Source organism: Lactuca virosa, chromosome 3, assembly GCF_052849685.1.
Source record: "Lactuca virosa cultivar CGN04683 chromosome 3, Lactuca_virosa_CGN04683_v6, whole genome shotgun sequence".
Lineage (NCBI taxonomy): Eukaryota > Viridiplantae > Streptophyta > Magnoliopsida > Asterales > Asteraceae > Lactuca > Lactuca virosa.
The window spans coordinates 338,543,465-338,569,757 of NC_136428.1; positions in this window are offsets into that span (position 1 = coordinate 338,543,465).

The following is a 26,293-nucleotide window of genomic DNA, read 5'->3' on the forward strand; positions in this document are numbered from 1 at the left end:
ATTTATTAAATTTCCCTCAATTTTTATAAATTTTCCCATTTGTTTTTTTATAAATAATGCATTAAGCCATGATTTGTTTTATAAAATTATTGATTTAACTTGATAATTAGGAATAAATGTTGATACTTTAAATTTTATTTTCCTTGAACACATTTTCATAATGTTAACTATTATAAGATAATATTATAAGTTTCATAATTATTTTTATAGAATTTTTCAGGTTAAAGTTTATAAATATGTGTTTTTAGGGCTTTTTAGGGTTTTGAGAGTTTGTAAATCTTTGGATATAAAAACAAATAGAATATTTGAGACTTCAAATTATCTTATGGTATTATAACTCATTTTTAGTTATAAATAATGTTTGTAACTTATTTTATTGGTTTATTGGCATTCTATGTAGTGGTTTCGAGATTCACGCGAACTTGAGGAATCAAGTATTCTAGTCCTAGTTTCCAACTTTGACTTAAGTTTCTATGAGACTTTTGACCTAATTTCTACTACTAGGTCAAGTGCATGATGTGTGTATATGATTCATGAAACGGTGTTCGAGTCAAAGAGTGACCCGAATATGGATAGTCTCTACATTTAACTAGTTGTAAAATTCACATAACAATGTGAAATCTAAGTACACTATCCATCGATTCTACTTGTTTCCTAGTTTTTAGTAGGTTATAAATTAGCATCTAGTTACAAAGTCTAGTATGTGCCGTGCCTATATATGCAACTAAGTTTATTCAAATCTAGAACCGACTCGAATTTTGACGGTTGTCACGGTCTCCCCCGGTTGAAAGAATTTCGTCACGAAATTCAATTCGTGACTTATTCTATTAGAACTCAGTCGAATACAATTGTATAGTTGGAGAGGTGGTGACTTGAAAAGCTCTTTGATTATTTTTGGTGAATTCCTCAAGGGAAGAGCCCAATTATTTATCTATAATCAAATTAATGTTTCCCTACTTCGAGTTCTACAGTCTAGATTGCGAGAAATTAGGATCACAGAAATCATGATCCATCCATGGCGACCTAGTTGAAAAAAAAAATATCTAGTTAGATATTATCTAACTTAAAAGGGCGTTATAAGACTTTGCTGAAGCACCAACTGCATTGAGCGTTAAGCCCACTTTGATCCTCAAGTCGCATTCTAAATTAACACTAAGTGTAAATTCGCCGCCTAATAAAGAAGAGATTAGGAACAATTTTTTCACTTCCGGGTTGGCTAATATATCTTGAAAAGATATATTTCGAAATAAGAAGGGGTAGCACGAATGAAAGGGAAGAAATCGAGGTTAAGTTCCTAAAAATACGTACTAAGGGTAGGCAATGAATTTTTGGTACATCTCAAATGTAAAGGCTATTTAAGTGTCGTCGACCAAATAAATTATGAAATGATTGAGGATCTCCGAGGCTATAATTACTACTACGGTTACTCTTACAATAATAAAACCTTATTCGAAGAATAAATATATTTAGAGAGTCATTGTTGCAAATGGAGGCGATCAAAGTTTATGATATTTTAAATAACATTATCTAGATAGCATTTTAAGTGTTTAGAAACGATAAGTAATCTCCCTATTAACAAATGTGTAATAATTCCAAGATAATGAAGATACACGTGTGGCGATCAAACGAAGTAGTAAAATAATATAAAGATCAATTAAGGTTAATGGTTTAAGTCGTCATTAAAGGAATGTGTATAGAAATATTTGTATTTTTTTTTTTTTGAGAAATTGTCCAATTGTTTAAGTCGGGACAAATTCAAGTTTATGAGGAGTCAGAATACTTATGAAAAAAAGTTTGAGAGTTTAGGAACTCACTGAAAATTACAAAGTAGAATGCTACTTTTAAGAAATGAGTAAAAATATCGATCATTGAAAATAGTGCATTCTTAGTTTAGTGTTTCTACAAAAACAATCATTTAGAGAATAGATAATCGTAAAATTTAAACTTTTGATGTATTTAAAGAAAAGAAGAAACATAAGGAAGCATATCCTTCACATATATTTTCCGAATATAGAAAATGATAAGCATAAGGGTATTCATCTTGTGTATTAATTATAAGGAAAAATACAATGAAACTTGCATTTTAAATCAAGTTTCCGAATTTAGAACGAAAGAGCAAATGTAAATAAGGATCACTTGTTTATAGTAGATTTCAAAATAGAAACAAGATGTATATGATAAAAGGCGTAATTAAATATATCAAAGTTGACTAAATCATAGGTATGCCTGATGACTATACACATATTAATCGCTCAAAACGAAAGGGTAGACTTCTAGTCTTTAAGTATACTAACATGATACCAGGAGAAGCAAAATAGACAAAAACAAAGTTAGACAATGTATTATGTTAATATTATGGCGTGCGAGATCTAAAATCAGAAGGAGAGCGAGAAATAAAGTTCGGGGGAAAGAAAAGGAAGGTAGCAGCGGCAATGATTGTTATTGTTAAAATTATAATAACAATACCTATAGGTAGATTTAAAACCAGGTTGAGATATATTTCAAACTTCAATATTTTATGTATATTGATGATTAAATAGACATGTGGGAGTTTTAATGTGTTTGCTAAGGATTGCTAACAATTCATAAGTTATCTATTAAGTTAAACTCCATTTGTGAAAAAGAAGAAGCCCTACAAATGGCAATGGAAAATCTGACAATTTTGACTTTTAAGACTGAAGTCCAAAAATGATTAAAATGGATAAGGTAAAGAATCAATATAGTTAGAAGAATAATTGTTCATTGTTGAGAGTGTATCACTAGAAATTTAAAAGTGAACACTAAGTTTTCAAATGCTATAAATTTTAAAAACTTTATAGATTATAAAAACTATATTGAAGCAAAGTACACAAATAAGGTATGTTTTGAAATACAAGCATTAGAGATGTCTTATAAACATGTTTGAAGTAGAAATTTGCATAAATATTTTGTTGGGTTTCAAGAAAACACATTAAAGTAAATTACAACGTCTAAATGAGAAAGCTGTTAAAAGTGTCAAAATGAAAGTGTTTTGAAGATTCGATGAAACTTTTTCCCATAATATGAACTTGAATGTCATATGCTTAAGTTTCATAGGATAGAGTTTAAACACTTTTATAAAAGAAAATGTTTCTAAGTTTTTCGAAAACGTGTCAAAATGGTAAGCAAGGTTTAACATGGTTTATATGCCCTTGAAAGCACATCTATCCAGTGAAATGGATTTGAAATGAAATTGAAATAGCAAAATTAAAACCAATATTGGTTAAATTGAGTTTTGAAGAAAAGTGTTAAGTTAAAGCAAGTTGTCAAAAGATTTTTAGCGAGAATATGACTTACATTGTTAGGAAAGGTCTAGTAAGTTGTATGAAGTGGTTATAAAATATTTTATCCATGATAAATAAAACCGATGAAGCAAAATAACTTTTTGATGGAAGATTAAGAAGTAAGGAATAAGCATGTTAGTGTAGCTGATCGTACCTAAATACTAAGGCGAGTACAAGACGAGTATAAGGTGAGTACCGAAGTCTTTTTCCTAATGATAAAGGACAAGAAAAATTGTTTGAAAAACGTTTTATGCTGTCAATGCAGTTTATGACCTTTTATAGAGGTCAAAGGCACGTCTTATGTTAAGTTTTAAGCTCAGGGCGGAAACAACATAGAGCTAAATCGTAGCGTAGTAATAAGGTCTCACGTATGGGTTAAACCTCTGTGTCTCCTCGTGAGTCGAATCTGGAATGTCCACCAATGGTATCTAAGTGATTACTTAGTGGCGACTCATCTACCTCCTTACGCGATGCTCCAATTATCATTTGTGTCAGTATCGAAACGCTTTTTCCTAGTTGTAACTCTAGTACGAAGACGATGAAGAGGTATTCAGGAATAATTCGTATAGGTTTCGACTTAAGATTATTACTAGTGTATATCTAGCTACTAACCTTAAATCTAAAGTCAATAGCTATCAAGGAATACTCATTCTCAATACTAAGTGCATTGCTCCTAGAGTGGCTAGTGATATAACCTAAGTGGTTAACCTAGCACTTGACAAGGGATATGAATATTTCTAAATAAAGGCATTCTTATAAAAGTGCAATTAGTTTCTAAGTGTATCTAGATGAATGCCTACAATATGCAATGCCCGTACGCACAACGAAATTTTTTTTTTTCAAAAGTTCAAGTTGAAAATCATTTTGAACATAATTCTACATAACTATTTCCAGCCTCGCATTAACTTTCCTTAATTAAGCATAGTTGGTCAGGCTATACTTAATTAAAGTCCAATAATGCGTACTCGAATTAGTTATACCAGTAGGATGTTCAGTATTTTAAAAATGTTTTGAAATTTTTTTTGGCTATAGTTGTGGTTCTCCAAAGGAAAACCGGTATTCTCTATAACCTTCGGCTCTGATACCATTTATGTCACACCCCGCTAAAGCGGAAACACGAGGCGTGGCAGTATAAAGGTTTCATAGCAAAAGTTAAAGTATTAAAATCATTACAAATTTACAATGGGTTTGAACAACTTTTAAAAGAAATTACAATTAAAATTAAAATACAACACATGCGAATGCTCCTAAAAGTGATGTGTCCCTAAGTGCCACTTACTTGATGATTCCTGAAAAAAAAGCATGTAAAACGAGCGTCAACTATAAAAATAGTTGGTGAGTACTCACTGTTAAAAAAAACTAATATTAGTTTCATGAATCGAAATCAAAGTCTTGATAAAAGTTTACATAAATAAAAGTATATTGTTAAAATGAGTAAATAAGTTTGTATAAACAAAGTTCGTTGTCATCATGAGAGATAAAGTATGTTGCCCAAATGAGATGCAACGTTCATATTCTCATGGGAAATAAAGTTCGTTACTCAAACGAGTAAACAAGTTTTCATTGCTAAAATGAGTAATCAAGTTCGTTCCTACAAGGAGCAAACAATTTCATTGCTAAGACATGTATATAAGTTTCCAGTAATAAAAGTTTGTTGTTGTAATGAGAAACAAAGTTCATTGCTATAATGAGAAACAAAGTTCATTGCTATAATTAATAAACAAGTGTGTTTCTATAATAAGTAACAAGTTTGTATGTATATGAGCAAACAATGAGTTCACAACCAAGCCTATGACTGATGCCCTATCAAGATCTATGCTTATCGTTCCATAGATTAATATGGTATCATGCACTCATGCAATCGGGCGAGTGAGGAGTTGTCAATTCCTAATAGCGCTATCCATAATGACCATTGGCTCAAAGAGTTAATGGTTGGAGAAAAGTGTAAGGGAAGGGACTTAAGACGATAAGGCCTCATGTTTCGTGTTGCATAGACATACATAGAGAGATATAGCAAAAAATAGCAATCAAGTTTGATACAAATCAATTTAAATACAACGAACAATAAATAGTTTTTTGGACGCACTTTTCCACCCCACAACATAAAAACCGAAAATAGGGGGAGTTGTGAATACTCACAATATGCAAAATATAGCTACCAAGTTTATACGAGTCAAATAAATACAATGAGATAGTTTAGGACATGCTTTTCCACCCCAAAACATTTAAAAACCGAAAATAGTGGAATTGTGAATACTCACAATATGCAAAATATAGCTACCAAGTTTATACGAGTCAACTAAATATAATGAGCATAAATAGTTTAGGACATGTTTTTCCACCCAAAACATTTAAAAACCGAAAATAGGGGAGTCGTGATTACTCACTCTGCATTGAGATGATGTAAATGGTGCCTTGAACCTCGTTCCACTAGTACCACTACCGATTCCTACAATAATGGTATACACTAGTGAGTCTCTAATCGAAATCTAACACTAGTATACTTACTAGTACAATAGAATTATACTAATAATGTGTCAAAATTTAATATTGTTAAGTTACAAACATTTTTCTGAAATGGTGAAATTTTATAGCTCATGTGATTAAGACAATTTTGGATATTAATTTCCAGATTTTTGTAATATTAATTGAGGTTATTTCAACACATTTAAGGGTGTTTTAAGCTCCTAAAAATCCAAAATATTATCACACAGTTTCCAAAAATTCTTAATTTTTTCATTTTTATTCTAAACACGTTAGAGGTCTTTCAAAAATTTCCCTTGATTTTTTTATGTGATTAACTATTTTTCCAAATTTTTATGCCTTCATAAAAATATAAATTCGTGAAAAATAGAATCCAGATGATAAAAATTCCCAAACTTTTTATAATACTGGCATTAGACATACTTAATCTAGGAAAAATATAAAAATGAATTTTAAACTGTTTAACCCAATTTTATGATTATTTTTCACTTATTCTAATAAAAGTTGAAATAAATAGAAAACGGTTTCCAAAATTGCCCAAACATTTTGTATTACTGTTATTAAATATTCTTAAGCTGGGAAAAATATTAAAATGGATTTCTAAACTGTTTAGCCGAATTTTATTATTTTTGTGCATTTATTATAATAAAAATTGAAATAAATAGAAAACAGTTTCCAAATTGCCCAAACTATTTGTCACACTGTTATTATACATATAGAAGCTGTGAAAAATATAAAAGATATTTTTCAATTAGTCTTGCTACTTTTCTTTGTTTTATCCTCTTAAATAATCATTAATTGGAGAATAATTATTAAACAACTAAAGTAAATTACCAAAACTTTTGTAAACCTCATTTACAGTGTAAGTAATCTGGAACAAATACCAAAGGTGGTTTTTATCTACTGGAATATGATTTTGTGGATTTAAGTGTATTTAATCTTAGAAAATAGAAGAAAAAGAGCATACTGAATAAATAAACCATCCAAATTTTTATTTGAAGTTCTAATATATTGTAAGGTCTTCTGGTAAATTTTCATGAATTTTGGATGAGTAGAAATATTTTTCCCATTATTAGTCCATTATAAATACAAAAATTGTTGAAAATTAGAATGCATTATGAAAAATTCTGAAAATATTATTCTGAGTACTCCACATTAGGTACGATCTGTGAAAAATCGTATATAGCCTTTTCACATTACTTAAAGTGGTTTATGATTTATTTGAATTAAACTAAAAGAAAATTCAAAACCATGGAAAACAGTAACACAAATCGATGAAACTCGCTGACATCTCATCATTCACTTTAGGGTTCATCCACGAATTTACCTAGGATTTATAGACCTCAGAAAGTATTTCATATGAATTATTGCCCTATTTTCTTGCGATAATTATAATAATTCAATAAAAATGAACTATTTTCTGAAAATTTGTAGAACATCTCATTTTGATGATGGAATTATGGGAAAAATTGGATTTGGTCAGAAAAGAAGTTTTAGATTTTGATTTGGGAAAATATCCTTTATGAACCTATTTGAATGCTTTTTAACAACAAACTTTGTTGATCAAGCCTCTAAGCTTGAAGATCATCACATCCATGTTGGTTTTTGGGTGAAATAATATCACCATAATCATAAAAATCGTGGTTATGAACATGCATGTGAATAATCTCAAAGAAAAGTGTTTATGGAGAAGAAGAAATAGTAAAACTTGAAGGAATAGTGAAGTAGAAATCGATTTTACCTTCAACAACACCACAATATGATGAAGATTTTGAGTTTGAGGAGTGTTCTTGGGTTTGTTTGTAGGAAAATTTCATGGTTCTTAGAGTGAGGAAGAGAGAAAATGTGTGTGAGAGTGTGAGAGAGAAATGAGAGAGAATGAGGGAAGATGGAGTGTGAGAGAGGAGAAAAATGATTTTGTGTTGGGAAGAGGAGAGATCTGGGGAGAGTGATCTGAATTTTCTATGAGGAGAGAGACCCCCCATCTCTTCCATTTAATAAATTTCCCTCAATTTTTATAAATTTTCCCATTTTTTTTTATAAATAATGCATTAAGCCATGATTTGTTTTATAAAATTATTGATTTAACTTGATAATTAGGAATAAATGTTGATACTTCAAATTTTATTTTCCTTGACCGCATTTTCATAATTTAAACTATTATAAGATAATATTATAAGTTTCATAATTATTTTTATAGAATTTTTAAGGTTAAAGTTTATAAATATGTGTTTTTAGGGCTTTTTAGGGTTTTGAGAGTTTGTAAATCTTTGGATATCAAAATAAATAGAATCTTTGAGACTTCAAATTATCTTATGGTATTATAACTCTTTTATAGTTATAAATAATGTTTGTAACTTATTTTATTGGTTTATTTGCATTCTATGTAGTGGTTTCGAGATTCACGCGAAATTGAGGAATCAAGTATACTTGTCCTGGTTTGCAACTTTGACTTAAGTTTCTATGAGACTTTTGAACTAATTTCTACTACTAGGTCAAGCGCATGATGTGTGTATATGATTCATGAAACGGTGTTCTAGTCAAAGAGTGACCCGAATATGGATAGTCTCTACAGTTAACTAGTTGTAAAATTCACATAACAATGTGAAATCTAAGTACACTATCCATCGATTCTACTTGTTTCCTAGTTTTTAGTAGGTTATAACTTAGAATCTAGTTACAAAGTTGGGAGGATTGTAAAGTACCTTTAAGAATGGAACCATCCAAAGGTGGTTCCCCCACAAAAGATGCAGTGAGTGGTGTTATGACTGGTTCAGATTGATGATGGGAGGTTGGGGTACAATGTTCAAAAGATTCTAAAGGACTTTCAGGGATACAATCATTCGAAGATTGTTCCCCCTCCACTTGAGATTTGGTGGAACTTTAGTCTTTTGATGGTTGATGATGTTGAGAGACTTTAGGAGAAGCTTTTTTGTGTGCTTTTCTTATTCTAGGGCAGAGGGTTGAGTTGGAAATAGGAATTCAAAATATACTTCAATAGCATGGACTAGAGTATAAGCATTAGCAGGTGATGGCTAGTTCATTTTATCTAAAAGTACTACCATTTGAGGACCAAAATGGTTTGAATCCAAAAACCTTACATAACTTTCATCAAATGAGACATCACTGCTTTCTTCTATCACCCTAGTTTGCTTATTCAGAACTGTATAAGCTACATCATGAAGGCAATATCCAAGAAAGATACCTTCATCAGCCTTGGGTGCAAATTTTCCTAGTTGATCCCTATTGTTTTGATGTAGCAATGACAACCGAAGATGTGAAAGAATTTGACGTTGGGCTTCCTCTTGTTCATTGCTTCATAAGGAGTGACTTCAAGTTTGTTGTTAATATGGGATCTCTTTTGAGTGAAACATGCGGCTCTAGTGGCTTCTGCCCAGAAGTATTGCGGTAGGTTTGCAAAGATCAACATGGATCGAGCAGCTTCACATAGTGTTCGGTTCTTCCTTTCAACTACACAATTTTGTTGTGGAGTGTAGGGTGCAAAAAAGTTCTGCTATATGCCTTTGGATACACGAAAGCTATCTAAGGCGTTGTTCTTGAATTTTCCACCATTATCACGTCTTAGCCTTCTAAGTGGCTTGCCTACCCTAACTTCTATGTAGCGAATGAAGTTAATTAGCTCATTGACGGTTTCAGATTTTTTTTGTAGAAAGTACTCCCAAGTGAATTTGGTATGGTCATCAACAATCACAAGGATATATTTCTTACCAGTTCAGCTAGGAACTGTAATGGTACCATTCAGATCGATATGTATAATCCGAAGAGGTTCAGATAATATGTCCTTTTATACTTTTCTGAGGATATTTGGAAATTTTGCCTTGTTCACAGGCAATACAAAGTATATCATAGTCAAGTTTTAACAATGGTAGTCCTCTCACAAGATGCTTTCCAATGAGTTTATTGATATAACCAAAGTTGAGGTGAGAGAGTCTTCTATGCCACAACCAACTGATGTCAGAGGCAGCTTTGGAAAGAAGACAGATATCTGGGGTTCCCATTTCGTGGGGAATCAACAAGGATGCACTTGTTGGTATCCATAATCAAACTCTTGGTTTTGGTGAACAGAACCACATGATTATTGTCACACAGTTGTGCAACACTGATAAGATTATGTTTAAGACCATGTACATATGCTATACCCTTAACGGTAAATTTCCCGTTTGATATTATTCCATGTCCTTTAACTTCTCCCTTCATGTTGTTTCCGAAAGTAACATACTTACCTGCCATTGTAATCTTGAAATCTTTGAGATATCCTTTGTACTTGGTCATGTTCCTAGAGAATCCACTGTCAATGTACCATGTATCATCGTATGGTATCCCGACACAAAAAGCCTGCATTTAGAGAGAATTTTTTTTACCCATGTTTTTTTTGAGTCTTTGAGTGTCAGCTTTCTTCAGACTTGTTAGAGTTGGGACAGTCTTTTCTTGTTTTACATTAACCTCTTTGGGTTTTGCATGGTTTTTTGTTACCTTTGTTTTAGATTTCTTAGAGGTCTTCTTTTGAGGTTTGGTTTGTAGTAAAGAAGGTGGGTTAGTGAAATGAGTAGGAATTCCTAAAGAAGAAAATCCATAGTTCACAGGCATTCCAAATTGATCAAACATGGGAAATTGGGTATTTCCCCCAAACTGATTGATCATTGGAAACCCAGAGTTTCCCCCAAACATGTGGTTACCTCCCATGGATGGATTAAAACCACAATATATACCAAGAATAGAATTCATAGGGTAATTACTATTCTGATACATGAATGGGTTGGTTGGAACATGTCTTGGTCTCATCATTTCGAACAAATCAGGAAGATTGTTGGGTCTGAAGCTATTCTTATAGTTGATTCCAGTTTGGTTTGGAAATCCAGAATTTAGGAAGCCATGATTTAAAGGAGAGGTTCTTTGGGCCCTTGGAGTTATGGGAGGACTGGTGTGTCTAGTCTTCCCTTGGCTTGGCTTAGCCATTGGTACTTTCTTGTTATTGTTTGTTTCTTTCTCATCATTTGTAGTCTAAACCACTTTAGGTTTTGAAGAATGGACTACAGTTGGACCTTTGTTTTCAAAGATATTAACTTTCTCTTTTTCCTTATCTTTAACTTTCTCTTTTTTCCTTATCCTTAAGGACATTAGTTGGCTTTTCACTTGTCTCTTGTTGTTTGGGACAAGGAGATTTGATTTTTATTGGAATGAAAGGTCTCTTGAGTATCTGAGAAACAACTTTCTCATCACTCACAGTCTTCAAGGTTTCACCCATGTAGACCAGAATTGGGGATTTCGTAGTCTGTTTTTTCTTAGAATATTTACATTCTAAGTCCTTCGTTCAAGAAACCGAAGCATTAAGAGATGGAAATGTTTCCGACTTAGGAATTTAATGGGTTCAGTCTTGGAATATCATATTGGCTCATATGATTTGGGCTGCTTATCACTAGATTTTTAGTCAGGGATATTTGATTTTTCAAAAGTAGCATCTTCTGAATTGAAACTTTCCATAGTGGGACATTTAAGATAAAATTCTATTGGAGTGTCTGACTTAGTGTCCAAGTTTGGAAGATCATGGGATGATGTGACTTCTAATGGGGTGCTTGAGCATGAAGTGGTAATTACATCAGGACTGCAAGTGACCACCTTTTTATGATCCTCATTGTCTCTAGTGAAGAGACTTGGATCGTATTCTAACAACTCTGGTTGAGTATTGAGACCCATGATTTCCTTGTTCATTTATCATAACCAAGACCATATTTGATCCATGATGGTTTTGTTCCCTTAAGAATGGCATGTGAGTTATGTTCAAGAAGGGTTTTGTGTAACATCCGGATTTCCAGGTATCATAATTTATGTATTTACTTTTGAGTTAAGAAGAGGGACTCGACGAGTTGGCGCCTAAACTCGTTGAGTAGGATCACGACTGATGACTCGGATTAATGAATGGACTCGGCGAGTCGGTGAGGCGACTCAGCGAGTCCGCGCTGTTGGCAGAAACCCTAAATCTTTGGGCCTGAGCCTTATTTAAAGGCACTTATGGCCTTCAATTACGGCTACCTTCCCAGAAGAGAGAACCCTAGCAAGCTTGAGTGTGTAGAGTGAGAGAAAGAACTATCTTGAGCTTTTTGGTGTGATTTTGCAAGGAAGGAGAAGAGTTCCAGCAAGAGGGACCAAGGAAGGTTATTGTTCTGAGTTATTCAAGCAAGGAGCTTCATTCTGAGGTACAAGATCGAACCCCTTTCCTTCCCTATTGTGTAGATTCCATTTTGGGGTAGGGCTTGAATCACTTCATCTTTGGGGTTTTGAGTGCCTCAAACCCCTCTTGCAAGTTTGTGTTATAGATCTGGACCCTTCTAGGTCCAGAGAGCCGAGAGTATGAAGCTTTAGTAGAGTAAACCTTAGGGTTTGAAGCTAGGAAGCATTTATGGGGTTTCTATGGTATATAATGCAAGATACACCATGCATGAACGCCAAGATCAGACCTTTACGTGATTTTTGGGTGTTGGAAGGCCAGATCTATATGTTAGAGAAACATATCTGACCTCAAAAGGTCAAATGAGTAATGCCATGGGGGAAACTCGCCGAGTCCATGAGAGAACTCGACGAGTCGGATCGGGTTGCCCCGCGATTCGTGACCCGTGGTAAATCGTCGAGTGAAAGGTTAACTCGACGAGTCGAGTGAGGCCTTAGGAGGATTCAGAGGACGTGCATGGACTCGCCGAGTCACCCGAGTGCACTCGACGAGTCTGGTCAAAGATGGACCGTTGACTGAGTTGATTTCAGTTGACCTTAGGGATGGTCAAACTGATTTAAGAGAGATCAAGGAGGGGTAGAATAGCCTTTTACCCATTCTTAGAGAGGAGGATGTAAGGAGTGTATTGATTAGAGATATTATCATTTTGATAGGCGGAGGCTAGATCGGGGATTCGAGCACGAGAGTTTTCTAGACATCTTACGAGGTGAGTCTTCTTACTATACATTACTTAGAGTGGTATCTATGTGGAGACCGGAGTGGTCTTATGTGTATGTGTATGATTGAGATTTATGTTCATTGTGTTATATGTATGCTATGTGTTATATAGACTGGACTAGAGGGTCCTACGATTCATGAGGCCTGAGGGTCCTCGATCAGACCGGACCGAAGGGTCCAACGAGCTAGACCGAACCGAAAGGTCCAACAAGCTACGGGACTGGAGGGTCCCGCTGGGACACATTCACCGGAGGGTCATACCGAGTTATAGCGTTGAGTGGCTTATGTGTTGTATGTGTATTTTGGGGAACTCACTAAGCATTTATGCTTACTGTGTTATGTGATATGTGTTTCAGGTACTAGCGAGGATCACGGGAAGGCGCTGACATGATTTTTACACACTAATAGAGGATTTTGTATTGAGATTCTGGGATATGTTTTATCGTGATAACATTTGATACACTTGCGTTTTGAGATGATTTGTATGAGACATGTTTTGTTTGAAAAATGAAAAATTGTTTTAAATTTTCACGTCGTTAAATTTTGGATGCCTTATAAATATTGATTTTTGTATTGATTTGGGCGTACATCTCATGATTGTCTTTTGCAATAATATCACGTTGATTCAATACAATTTCATATTTTTCAACTCACGTAAGATGTGCCTCCGTTATGATTACAAGGTCATTCTCTAACTTTACCATATTACATCTCAATTATTTAAGTCTGAATTGAGTGTCGGTCAGTTCATCTTTGTAGTAACTGACACGATATTCAATGTTGGTGACATATTCTTTGATTATTTTAGAAATATGGTCAATGTCATCAATAAAAGGATTAATAGTTAAATGATTATCACGAAGCATGAAAATGTACCTTTTTAACAACTTGTTGATGGAGAGGAGAAGGCTCTTTGTCATCATTAGCCATGAAGCAGAAGTAGTTCTTATAGGCTTCTGTTTCTTCTGCTTGATCCACTTCATCATATGTTTCCCAAAATTCCAAACTTGCAGTTTCCATGAGCATGAAAGCTTTATCATTTGACTGCTTCTTGATTTGCTCCGCCTTTTGAAGGTAGTATGCTTCATCTTTAACCTTCTTGGTTTTCATTTTGCAATCCTTGGAAAAATGATTTTCACCTTGATAGTTGTGGCACCTGATTACTTCATTATCATCATAGGACTTCGACTTGTTATCTTGAACACTTCTGTTCGTCCTCTGAGATTTGTAACTTTCAGAATTTGAATTCTGAGAGTTGAAGTTTTGTGTTGTTGCTTCCTCATCGGAAGTTTCCATAGTTATGATGATAGTGTTGGGGTTGCTGATAACTTGATGCTCTGAAGTTCCTATTTGGCTTGTTCACAAACTTATTGAAGTTTGGGTTGAACTTGGTCAGAAGTGCCAAGCATTCTTCATATTCATTTTCCTCTTTTATTTGAGGAGATTCCATTGTGGTTCCAATGAAAGCTTGATGATTTGCCACGTACCCATTTGATATCTGAAGAGGTTGTTGAGTTGGCATGTAGGGATTCTGATTATAGTGTTGAACCATACTCGAAATGTGATAAGGATATGCTACATATCTGTAACACCCATAAAATTTACGCCAATTTAAAACATTTTAATCCATTATAAAACATTAAGTTATTACAACTTGTTTTCAAAATAGTTTAAACATCAGATTATCCCCATAACCAAATCACAAAATCATGAAATATGAGGAGCGGTACGATCACGCCTTTGCCTTGCCACAATCTCCTGATGTACCTGAAACAATAAACTGAAACTGTAAGCCCGAAAGCTTAGTAAGTTCCCCCAAAATACCCGTACACACATAACCATACACATACAGCAATGAACAACATACTATGGGCCCAATCAACCATCCGGTTGGAATACCCCTGGCCCTCAACCTTCGGCTTCGAATTCCAACATACTACGAGTCCAATCATCCTATCAGGATGGAATACTCTCGGCCCACAACAATCGATTTGGAATGCCCGGGCACCTACACATACAACAACAACTACTATGGGTCCAATCATCCCTCAGGATGGAATACCCCAGGCCCTCAACCATCGGGTTGGAATGCCAACCTGCTATGAGTCCAATCATTCTACCGGGATGGAATACTCCTTGCCCACAACCACCGGTTGGAATGCCCTACCTACTACGAGTCCAATCATCCTACCGTGATGGAATACTCCTGGCCCACAACCATCGGGTTGGAATGCCCAACAAATATATACACCTATCAGATAATCACATAACAGTCTACAGAAACAACATACTAGGACCCTATCATCTTACCGGGATGGAATACCCTATACTACTGCTCAAACATGTGCACATATAACAGGTAATCTCCTACCAGCATTTAGACAGTCAGACCAACTATAGGTCACTAAGCATAGCCACATCCAATCTACCAGGATTCCGATCTAACAATCAATACTAACACACAATCATCCTTTCTACCTAAATACCAACTAACATATCATAGCAGTAACTATCTCAAATAACAATCAAAGGGCCGACCTTGGTGCATTAGACCCTTGGGTATAATGAGGATAACTCACCTTGCAACTGTCGAACCGAACCACAAAAGCACAATCCCAAAGCACTGCTCCAGACTCCAACACCTATAGCCATCAATGGTCCATTGACATAAATATCCAACTTACCATAATACCCTTGAAGGTCAAATGGGTCAGAGTCAAAGTCCTGGCCAAAGTCAACCTTCCTGATTGACTCTACTCGCCGAGTCAACCCACTTACTCGTCGAGTTCTTAAACTCAGAAGACTCTCATATCACAACTCGACTCGCCGAGTCACCCCATGACTCGTCGAGTCCATCAATCTCCGAGTCCTATCCTGTTCAACTCACTGAGTCACCACTCAACTCACTGATCCGAGTCTTAACTAGAAGAGGTTGCCGAGGGGGTGGGGGGGTTCGGCGTTATAACTCGCCGAGTCCAAGAACAGACTCGCCGAGTCTACGACAATCTTCATCAGACTCGCCGAGTTGTTCATCCAACTCGTCGAGTCCATGCCCATCATCATATGACTCGCTGAGTCAACCCATGAGACTCGTCGAGTCTCTTCAGTCCTTCATCCATACAGTCACTTTTTGAGCCATGCAGAGGCTCCATGCTGTAGATCCATCCTCCTAAGCTATGACTCTCACGTAAAGCTGCCAACTTTACGTCAGTACAAGGTGTTATTGGCCGAAAACAAGCTAGGGCTAGGGTTTAAGGCAGGAATGCTTCACAACCAAACCAAGGGCTGATGCTTTATGATTTCCTGGACCAAGGCAAGTCTAGATCTGAAGTTGCAACCTCAGATCTAGACCCATAATCCGAAATGGATCTTAACATACTAAAATGGCCCCAAATCTATCCATAAGTTGATCTAGAAAGGAAGGGATCAAGGTAACAACTTGTTACCTCAAAAATGTGCCCAAACTGAAGTAGATTCTGGATCTATACGAGTCCCTTGATTCTATACACTTGATCTACAAGCCTCCTTTGCTAGAATCTCCTTCCAAAGCTTCCAAGCTCACTCCAAAGGCTCACACACGATTTTAGGGTTTTCTGACTCTCAAGGGGTAACAAGGAGGTCGAGGTGAGGACTTAAGGTCCTTTAAATAGGGTGCAAACCCTAAGATTAGGGTTTTTCTTTTCCCAGCACCAACTCATCGAGTCCAGCCGCCGACTCGGCGAGTTGGTCACTTAACTTGCGACCAGAACCCGCTCCGAATCGACGACTAATCGAACCTACTCGTCGAGTAGATTCCTCAATTTACACTTTAAGCCCTTAAATCCTATTTCTGAAGTTTCGGATGTTACAACTCTCCCCCACTTAAATTAGGATTCGTCCTCGAAGCCTACTGTAACACACGATTTTGGATAACACCCGCACACTGCAGACTCCGATTTCTTAATCAACTCAGGTCCTTCCAGATGCTACTATCGTACCCCTTTTAAATCAACTTCTTCTCGTGCAGTATCCTACCAATATTCCAAGCCGACCATCGGCTTTTCTGATTAATGACAACACACATCAACCAAGTATCACCCGATGATACTGCCACCTTCCTCTCATGAACACACTCTCGTGACTTGCGAAAGTTAGATACCACAATAATTCACTGGGTCCTCTCACAATGCCAAACTATCCTTCCCTTTCCAAAACTGGCGATAACCCGAGTAACTCGCAATATTGGAACTCATCATGTCCCCTCCCTGAATCTATTCCCTTTTCGTGCTGACATGATGATGCATCCTTCAGCTTCTAGAAATCCCCATGAATTAGCCAGCTATATCACATAACCATTCGTACCTGGCCCAATCAGCCTCGGGCTGGAATACCAGGTACGCCTATAACGGGTCCAGTCATCCCTAGGATGGTATACCCTCGCATTCTCACACATGTTTGGCCCAATCAACCCGCGGGTTGGAATACCAAACACACCAGGTCCAATCAATAATAGGGTCCGGTCATCCGCAAGATGGAACACCCTAGATTGGAGTACCACCACTTACATAACCCAAGCCTACATCCCTACTTGGAACCCAAGGATCTAACCTTGCAGCTCCCTCAAACTTCTCTGATTCGACATAACTGAGTACGACTCGTCCAATCTCAACAATACGTCTACTCCAACACTGCCATGGCAGAAACATATCCATTATGATCTCTATGCCCACGACCTATGACTGGAATACCCTCACACGGTTCTCAGCGTAGGTCTAGATTGCTGCCGAGTCTATCAACCCCGCTACTCCCAATTCTACTGTCCAAATCTCCATCCTGTAGATACTCACTTCCCCCAACTCCGAGGAGACATAAACCATGACCTCACAACCTTAATCAGTGCCGCAGTGTCAGAACCTTACCCTACATCATCCACTTGGAACACGTCGCTACCCCATAACACATATACATACGCCGAAACTGATCGCATAACTATCAATCCATAAAGACTCTTCCACATACCTCACAACATTTTCGACACTTGGGGATAATCCCACTGTTTGCTATAGCATAGCAGTATCCTCAATGCTTGCTCATGGATCCACAATACATACGAGGTCTGTAACATAACTGGTCCGCATTATTGCACCACTCCAGTACCGACATCCAAACTGCGTCAGGAAACATCTCTAAAAACAACACCCCATCTGAGAATTTCCAATTCTCCCCCACTTAGAGCACTAACTACTGCCTACCGGTGGCGAAGCAGGTACGCTACTCAATCATCCCAATCCGAGACAACGAACTTCAAGGAATCCGAATTTCCGCTGATGATTCTGAATCCTTGAATCATAACCTCTCTTTCTCTTGAATGCACCACCGGATATTATCCCTCTAGAATCCCATAACAATCAAATCTCACTAGCATCTCCTATGCCCTAATAACTCATGGAGGAAAATAAAAGGAACTCATAATACCAACATAAACAAAAGATAGGAAAAGACATACGAGCTGTCCCCTCTGGCGCTGTCCCGGTCTCCTCGGCCATGAGTTGATATGCACGCCCTGGAGCCTTTGGAGGCTCTGTTCTACCCTGACTCCCGTCAGTAAGTCTCAATGTGGCTGGTGTTGGGGCCTGCACTGGCCTGGCAGCCAATAGTGGACACTGGGCCTTCATATGGCCCACCTGGTCGCAATGATAACAATGTCGGACTCCGGCAGCTGGAGTCTGCTGTCTTCAGTTCCTGGCAATGTGGCCTTCCTTGCCATAATTGTGGCACCCAGAAGAAGACCGACATCCCCCTTCATGTACCTTGCAGCACTTCCCACAAGTGTGGCCCCTCTGACCTCCCTGACGATAATTAGCGGCCCTCATCCGTTTTGGCGCAGGCTGCGACTGCACTGGGGCCTGCCTCTGCTCCCTCAGTTGGAGCTCAATCACTAACTCGCACCGCTGGCGGCCTCCTGCAACTCCAACAAGGTACTACATCTCTGCGTAGATACGAACTGTCTGATATCCGTCTTGAGCATGCTCAAGTACCGGGTCATCTGAGCCTGCTCCGAAGCAAACTCAGGGCAAAACATAGCCCTCTCTGTAAACATCTTGGTGATCTCCGTCACCGACTCTGAATCCTGTTTCAGCTCCAAAAGCTCCTGAGCCAACCTCTCCTCCTCAACCCGCGGAACATAACGGGTACTGAACATGTCTCGGAACCGATCCCAAGTAACCGCAGCTTGCTGCACGTCAGAATATGATCCCGTAGTCAACCTCCACCAATCTTTTGCCCCGAGCCTCAGCAGGTTCAGAGCACACCTCACCCTCTGGTCAGTAGGGCATGAACACGTGAAGAAATATCCCTCCACGTCCGACAGCCATCTCATCGCAACAATCGGATCCTGAACTCCGTCAAAGGTAGGGGGCTTCGTATTATCGAAGTCCCGATACTGAAAACCCCGACCGGCTCCTCCCCCTGCCGCGGCTATTGTCGTTGCGGCTGCTGCGGCAGCCGTCTCTGCAAGAGCTGCATAGAGCTCATCAAAGTACTCAACCATGGCGGTCTTGATCGACCCAAACATATCTGGTAATTGAGCCCAAAACATAGCAGCAACCTCATCATGCAGGATCTCACAAATCCTAGCATCCAACTCATCTGTCCTCATCTGACCAATGACCTCGGGTGGTGCTGATCCATCCTGACCACCCTTTCCTGATCCTGATCCTGAACCAGATCCTGCTCCAATGCGCCTCATAACCACCATACTGAAATGTTGGATTAGTGTCTAAGTCCATTACTATATTTGGTATGTACTTGACCCGACCAGGCATGGTCCATTTGGGTTGCATGACATCATGCACTTGGATAGACTAAATGAGAGAAATAAGACACTTATGGTTATTAATATATTATAAGTTCTAATATATTAATAATAAGAATAATAATATTTAATTAGCATTGATCAAGAATTAATTTAGAATTAATTATGTGATCAAAAGAAGACTAATTAAATATATGGGTTGATTGTGTAAATCATCCGTAACTTATATAGTGGGCCAAAGCTCCATGGATAATCAAGTTGGGTTAAACCCATAGGATGCTCCATGGATGCTCCATGGAGGTTACATAACCCATGTGTCATGGAAACGAAAGGTCACGACAATTAGGGTTTACATGGTGTAACCCTAATTGTAACATACTATATAAGTATCATATTATTCACCAAAATTAGCCACTAGTGTGTGAAAAAGAAGGGCTAGCCGATTTCTTGAAGTGTGGATTTCTCTCTAAGTTATTCCAAGAGCATTTGATGTTGTGTGAGCCATTTGAGGTGTCACATTTGAGGCATTAGGCACTCAAGCCCCATGGTGTCAAGCTACACTACAAAAGGTATGTATTCTATCTATATTATTACCCAAGTATCTATGATTGTATGCTAGATAGGATAATACCTTGGAATATTAGCATTTGCATGTATATTAGAGAAAACATAGATCCAAGGTATTTAGGGTTGCATGTACACCATAGGAGTGTTAGAATGCTCAAAACCCAACAGTGGTATCAGAGCCTAGGGCTGTTTTCGATTATACTTGATGCAAACTGATTTTTCGAAGCCGAGAATCTGTCAGGACCTGAAACTCGACGAGTTCTGGAGGAAAACTCGGCGAGTTCATGTATTAGAGTATGAACTCGACGAGTTCCATGAAGAACTCGACGAGTTTGTGTCCCAGAATGCATATCTTCGTGCTTTTTGGCTGGAATTGGACTAGGAACATTACCAAAAGCTGTTTTTGGACTTGTAAACCTATTTTTGATGTGGTAATGTTCATACTAATCCAATTTCAAAGATAATTGTCAATAGATTCATGTTTTGTATTAGTTTAAGTGTTATTCTAATTACATGAAAAAGTTTGATTCCAATTATCTTGTTCATATGAGTTGCTTAGATTAATAGAAAAGGTTGATTGATTATGTGTCTTTGATCCATTTTAATCTAAGAATTGATTCTAAAATGTGTTTGTGTAACTTGTCCTCAAGTTACATGAAAAGTCACATTAAAGTTTCTTAAAACTCATAAAAGTTGGCAATGGTTACAAAATGAAGAGTCTTGTCCTCATTAAATGGTTTTATGACTCCATAACTTGTCCTCAAGTTATGGAGGTTCAAGAGTCACTTCATTAAATCATTAAAATGTGTAACCTTAATTAGTTCCATAAGTTACAAAAAAAAAGAAGAGTTACATTCTTTAATAGTTTAAAGTCTTCCATAACTTGTCCTCAAGTTATGGAACTTGAAGAGTTTTTTAATTAAAACTACTTTAAACACATAAGTTATGGAATTAATTAGTTTTGAATATTTTCAAAAAGTTTCCCTCAAGTTTTGGAATTTGAAAAGTTTTCTCTTATGAATACTTTAATTCCAAGTTAAGCCCTTAGAATTTTAAAAGTTAAAATTCAACCCTTATACTTTATAATATTATAAGTTAATAATATATATATATATATATATATATATATATATATATATATATATATATATATATATATATATATATATATATATATATATATATATATATGTATAAGAGCAAGTCAGTCTTACCATTAGTAGGCCTCATTCACGAAGTCGGTCTATAAGGGGGGTATAAGGTTACTGCCTATTAAATGGCAGTTTAATGGGTGTCCACTCTCACCCACCGCTTCCTTGACTGGTGGAGGGTCGTTAGCCGAACGGGTAGGACAAAGACTATAATTCTCCCTTCATTAAAAGTATTAATGATAAATACTAAGTAACTAAACACTTATAAATTCCCAATCTTAGTTACTTAGGAAAATGTGAATAAGGTGCTAATCCATAAAATTACACTTTGCACTTTGTTTAAGCCGTTAGTGGAGCGTGTGTGGTTAACCGGCACACTAACCCGGACTTAACAAGGTAGGCAAAGGGTAACTTAATGTTCATCATAGTATCGATGGAGCGTGTGTGGTTAACCGGCACATCGATTGAGGGGTAAATATTAAGGGTACCAAGTAATTTGCATGGTTACTTCACACCTTGTTTTGTGATCCTCGGCATCCCAGTCACAAAACCTGAAGGGCACACTCGAGATTGAAACATGCCATTGAAAAGTTCAATGAATCTCAAAAGATCTAGGAGTTTCAAATCCAATTAAAACCTAATAATACATTTCGTTTATCTTGGTGGAAATTGGTGAATCGTCATTCACCTACCTTCAAATATTTTATAGCTTGGATTACGGCATCCCTCGTCTAAGTTATAAAATAGTTTGTTGGGTCCTAGCCTTAATATTTCATATTGGGTGTCATATTAAGGACTTTAGATCAACTATCTTGAATATCTCCCAAAAGATGTCTAAGTTCAGACATCTATGATCTTCCCAAATCTCTTAGAACTTTACTTCTTTCACCTCCTCCAGTTATTCTCCCTAACCCACAAGTTCTTGAAAAGTTCAAGGTCACTCAAGCCCTATTGGCAAGGCAAGGTCTAGGTGTGATCACATCTTGGAGATGAAGTCACATATTGACAAGCAGGGAGAGTTGGGTGTAAAAGTCTTGAGAAAGTTGGTTGTTCAATCACTTTCTAAGTCACATAGTGAGTTCCTTTGGGACTCCTATGAAACAGACTATGACAAGACCCTTAATGATCTTATCTATTTGATTGGTACTGCTGAATCAACAATGATTTGGAAGGCTAGTAAAGCAAATTTGATTAGAAGATCGACTTCCCAAAACGTTATGGACAGGGACAATAGTGACACAGGAAATCCAGAAAAGCATTCTCTTCCCAATGGAAATGGATTGGCCATAGTCAACTTGGTTGACCAAATGGTAAAGAAAAAGGCTAAGTCTGAGATAGTCCCATGTACTATTACCTAAGGGTCCATATGTTTATATTGCCAAAGGAAGGGGCTTTGGTTACGAAGCTGCCAAACTTACCTAAGGATGGTAAAGTCAATGAGTTTGACTTTATTTCAGGTAAAGTCCATTGTCTAACTCTATTAAGTTCCTACTTGGAGATTCTTATTACATGATGTGACTGGGTCACATGTTGATGTTATAAGAATCAAAGAAAAGAGAGAAAGATTAAAGGAAGTATATGCTGATTCTGATCGCGAAGATGGACTTCGATCGCATCAGAATTTTTGAGCTGTTACTTCGGAGTTATGACTCATTGCTTAGGAATAGATAACAACAAGGTTTTCATATGGATTGTAAGGATGAGTATTTCCGCAAAGTTTTTTAAAATAAAAGGAAATTTTTGATTTTATTTATTTTAAGTATCCTTACAATGGCATTTGTGGAAAAAAAATTGTTGCTTATATGATTCCATTGCTAGTAATATAGGAAAATGGTTTTGATTCTTTCATTTGTGGTAGTGTCTTAATTTACCAAATAAAGAAAGTTTCTCATCACCCAAGTTTCAATTGGACCGAAACTTGGAATCATACAAGGTGTATAGTATGATGAATGAGAATTTTCAACTTTGGAAAAATTAAGACTAGTTACTTGTTCACATGTATATGTGACTCAAGAGAAGGACTAAGGGATCAAGTACACATTTATGTGCACTAGTCAAAGCTAACCACAAAATATGGACAAGAATATTCGTCATGATTTACTAGAACTTAGTAAATATGGTTATACTTACAAGTTGAAGTATAATTCTGAAAAACATTGAAAATACTTCAATGTATGGCAGAACGAATGAGAAGAATCAAATTTGGCAGAAAGATAAAAGTTTCTCAAATCTGAAAAGATGGGAGAGTACTTTAGTATCATGTTTATGATCACCTTAATGATTAACATACCATATCACAATTGATCCTCTAAGGTCATCTTAGTGCATTTTTATGACTAAGAAGAGGAGTCATGAATTGTTGAAATGGTTAAATCAAAAAGATGAGTCATACTTCGTTCCAAAACAATTCTTAGAGTCATACTCCAAGATTGTAGCTTGAGTGACATATCTTAAAGAGGGTTTATTAACACTAGTCAAATGTAAGAGTAAAAGGTTATCTACTCTTGTACATTTGAAATTGGTAAGTTGTGATGTTTTGGATAAAACAGAGACCAACTTAGACCAATTGTGTGAAGTTTTTGTCTTGATAAAGAATCCGCACTATTTCTTGTATATTTGGCAAGTGAGTCTTATATGTTAAGAGGACAGTGGGAGTCCTAAAGCTCTTGAAAGTTTCAAGACCTAATCAAGAATAAAACCTGGAATTCTTCACTAGCACACGACTTGAGGTGTATAACCTATCGTGTTGACATTTCTGTGCCTATTCAAGTTGACTTTGCATAGTAGTTCTGAGAGTTCTCAATTGGTTGCACAACTACTTGGAAGCTATGGCAGGCCCTTGTGCTGCCAGGTGGCAAGAACTTAAGATTGCACAAGTTCAATCCATATGAGTTTTGATTTGTCACTAACCTTGTCTTGTGATTATGGTTTTGACAAATTCATATGGGTAGGAACTCATACACCATAAAAATCTAAGTGTCATAAGGTTTATCTCCGATTCATGAAAATGATGGTGAGGAAACACTTTCACTAAGTAGTTTTTTAAGTAGATAGTAATCTTTGCATTCTCAAAGTCGTTAGTAGAGTACACTAACATGGACTTATGAGAAATAGCAAAGGTCTAACCAATTGAGACTATGATTACGACATCCCTTTTCATAGTTCTTAAATTGTTTAGACAGACCAGTGGGCTATCTACAATAAGGTGTATGATTTTGATAAAGTCTTATCAAAGCAATCTAGTATCAGAAATTTGAACTTTGGTACGAAAGTCAATAAAGTATTGATTTCTAGAAGTCCACTAATTTCTGAAAACATGTCAAAGCTAGTGGGAGCATAAGTATTATGCTGATAATCATCATGTTAGTGGGAGCATGATAATTATGATAAGTATTGCAAGTTAGCAATGTTAATTATAGAAAACAAAAGTTTCAATTCTTGAGGTTGCAAGGGTTGAAAAAGTTGTTTTGCTATAATTAAGAGAGAGGAAATTATACTTCATTTCAATTCTAAAAGGCTTAGATTGAGATTTTAATCGTTTTAGTCAAGAATATATATATGAATTTCATGTTGGATTGGTTCAACTTAAGGAAATTCTATATATTGCGTTCTCAAAATTCGATTATGATTACGGCATCCCTCTTCATAGTCAAATTTTGAGAACATGGCAAATAAAAATATTATAGCAAAAGACTGGTCTAGAATCATGTCTTTATGTGAAACATCATAAATCGTGTCCCATTTACTTTGGGTACAAGATCGATTACATGTGCTATGATATTTATCCTTTCTGAATTTTTCCAAATGCCTTGGGGCATTAAGGGGAAAAATGTCTAGAATTGGATATGACTAAAGTGATTAAGCAATTGTCGAGGACAATCTAAGGTTTTACCAAAGATTGGTTGCTCAAGGACAGTTGGAAGTATACTGTTAATATTGGAAGGACCATATTGACATATTCTGGAAAAGAGACTACTCTCGTTCAGAAGTAGTAGTCAAAATAGGAATATGGAGTTGTCTCCATAGGTGGAAGTTATATGTGTAAGATTAGAAAACTTAATGCAAGAAGGATATTCAAAGCAATGTGCTTTGAGACTTCGTCTCCATGGAATTGATCTCCAATGGAATAACCTGTAATGACTGATGACAAGTCTTTGTGACTTTGTACATATTCATTACAAGAGGGTATGTGCATATAAGTTTAAAATCTAAACAGATTTTGGTAAATGTTAGGAATTTGGAATTCTTACATTTTTCGATAAGGATTTGGGAGTGTGAAAAGAGAATCATTGAAAGTATGTTCAATCGACCTATTTCACAAAGTAAGGATCATAGACAAACATAGAGTGCATTGCAAAGCTATTGTTTAGAAAACATAGTGTACATGCTTGGAGCATGGGACAACTAGTGTTTTCTAAATTCAAGTATAAAGTTGATAAAACTGAAACAATGAATAGTGAGTAATCAGTATGGTGATAAATAAAAAGTGTTTTATTTATATTCATAGTTTGATACCATATTAGATTCATTTATTCTTGTGTTTCATTTTGCATGTTTTGACTTCCAGAATAAACTAGGTTATTCTTCCTGAATGACTAAGTTATTCAAACCATCCATAGTCGGTCATATGTTGGAAGTAGATATGAATCAAGACTGTCATGGGTTGGCTTGTAGAGGTCCAAGTTGGTGGACAAAGTGGTGCTACAACACTCATAAGTGCTCATAAGTTCTGAGTATTGGATTCAACCCACGCTCATTTGAATCACTTCATGGATTTTATCACGAGTGATCATGAGACGATAATATCGTATATTCTTCAAACCTAGAGATATGAGTTGTTACTATGAGTTGATAGTACATTGATTGCACGAAAACGCATTGGTAACTCGATGTTATTAAACGTGCCTTTGTGTATGATTCAACAAGTAGTAGAACAAGCCATATGAGTCGAAGTTTATCCATTCCTTTTACCTTCGGGATAAAAGCGATATCTGTGGGCCCCTCGATGATTTAGTGATGAGACATGTGAGTG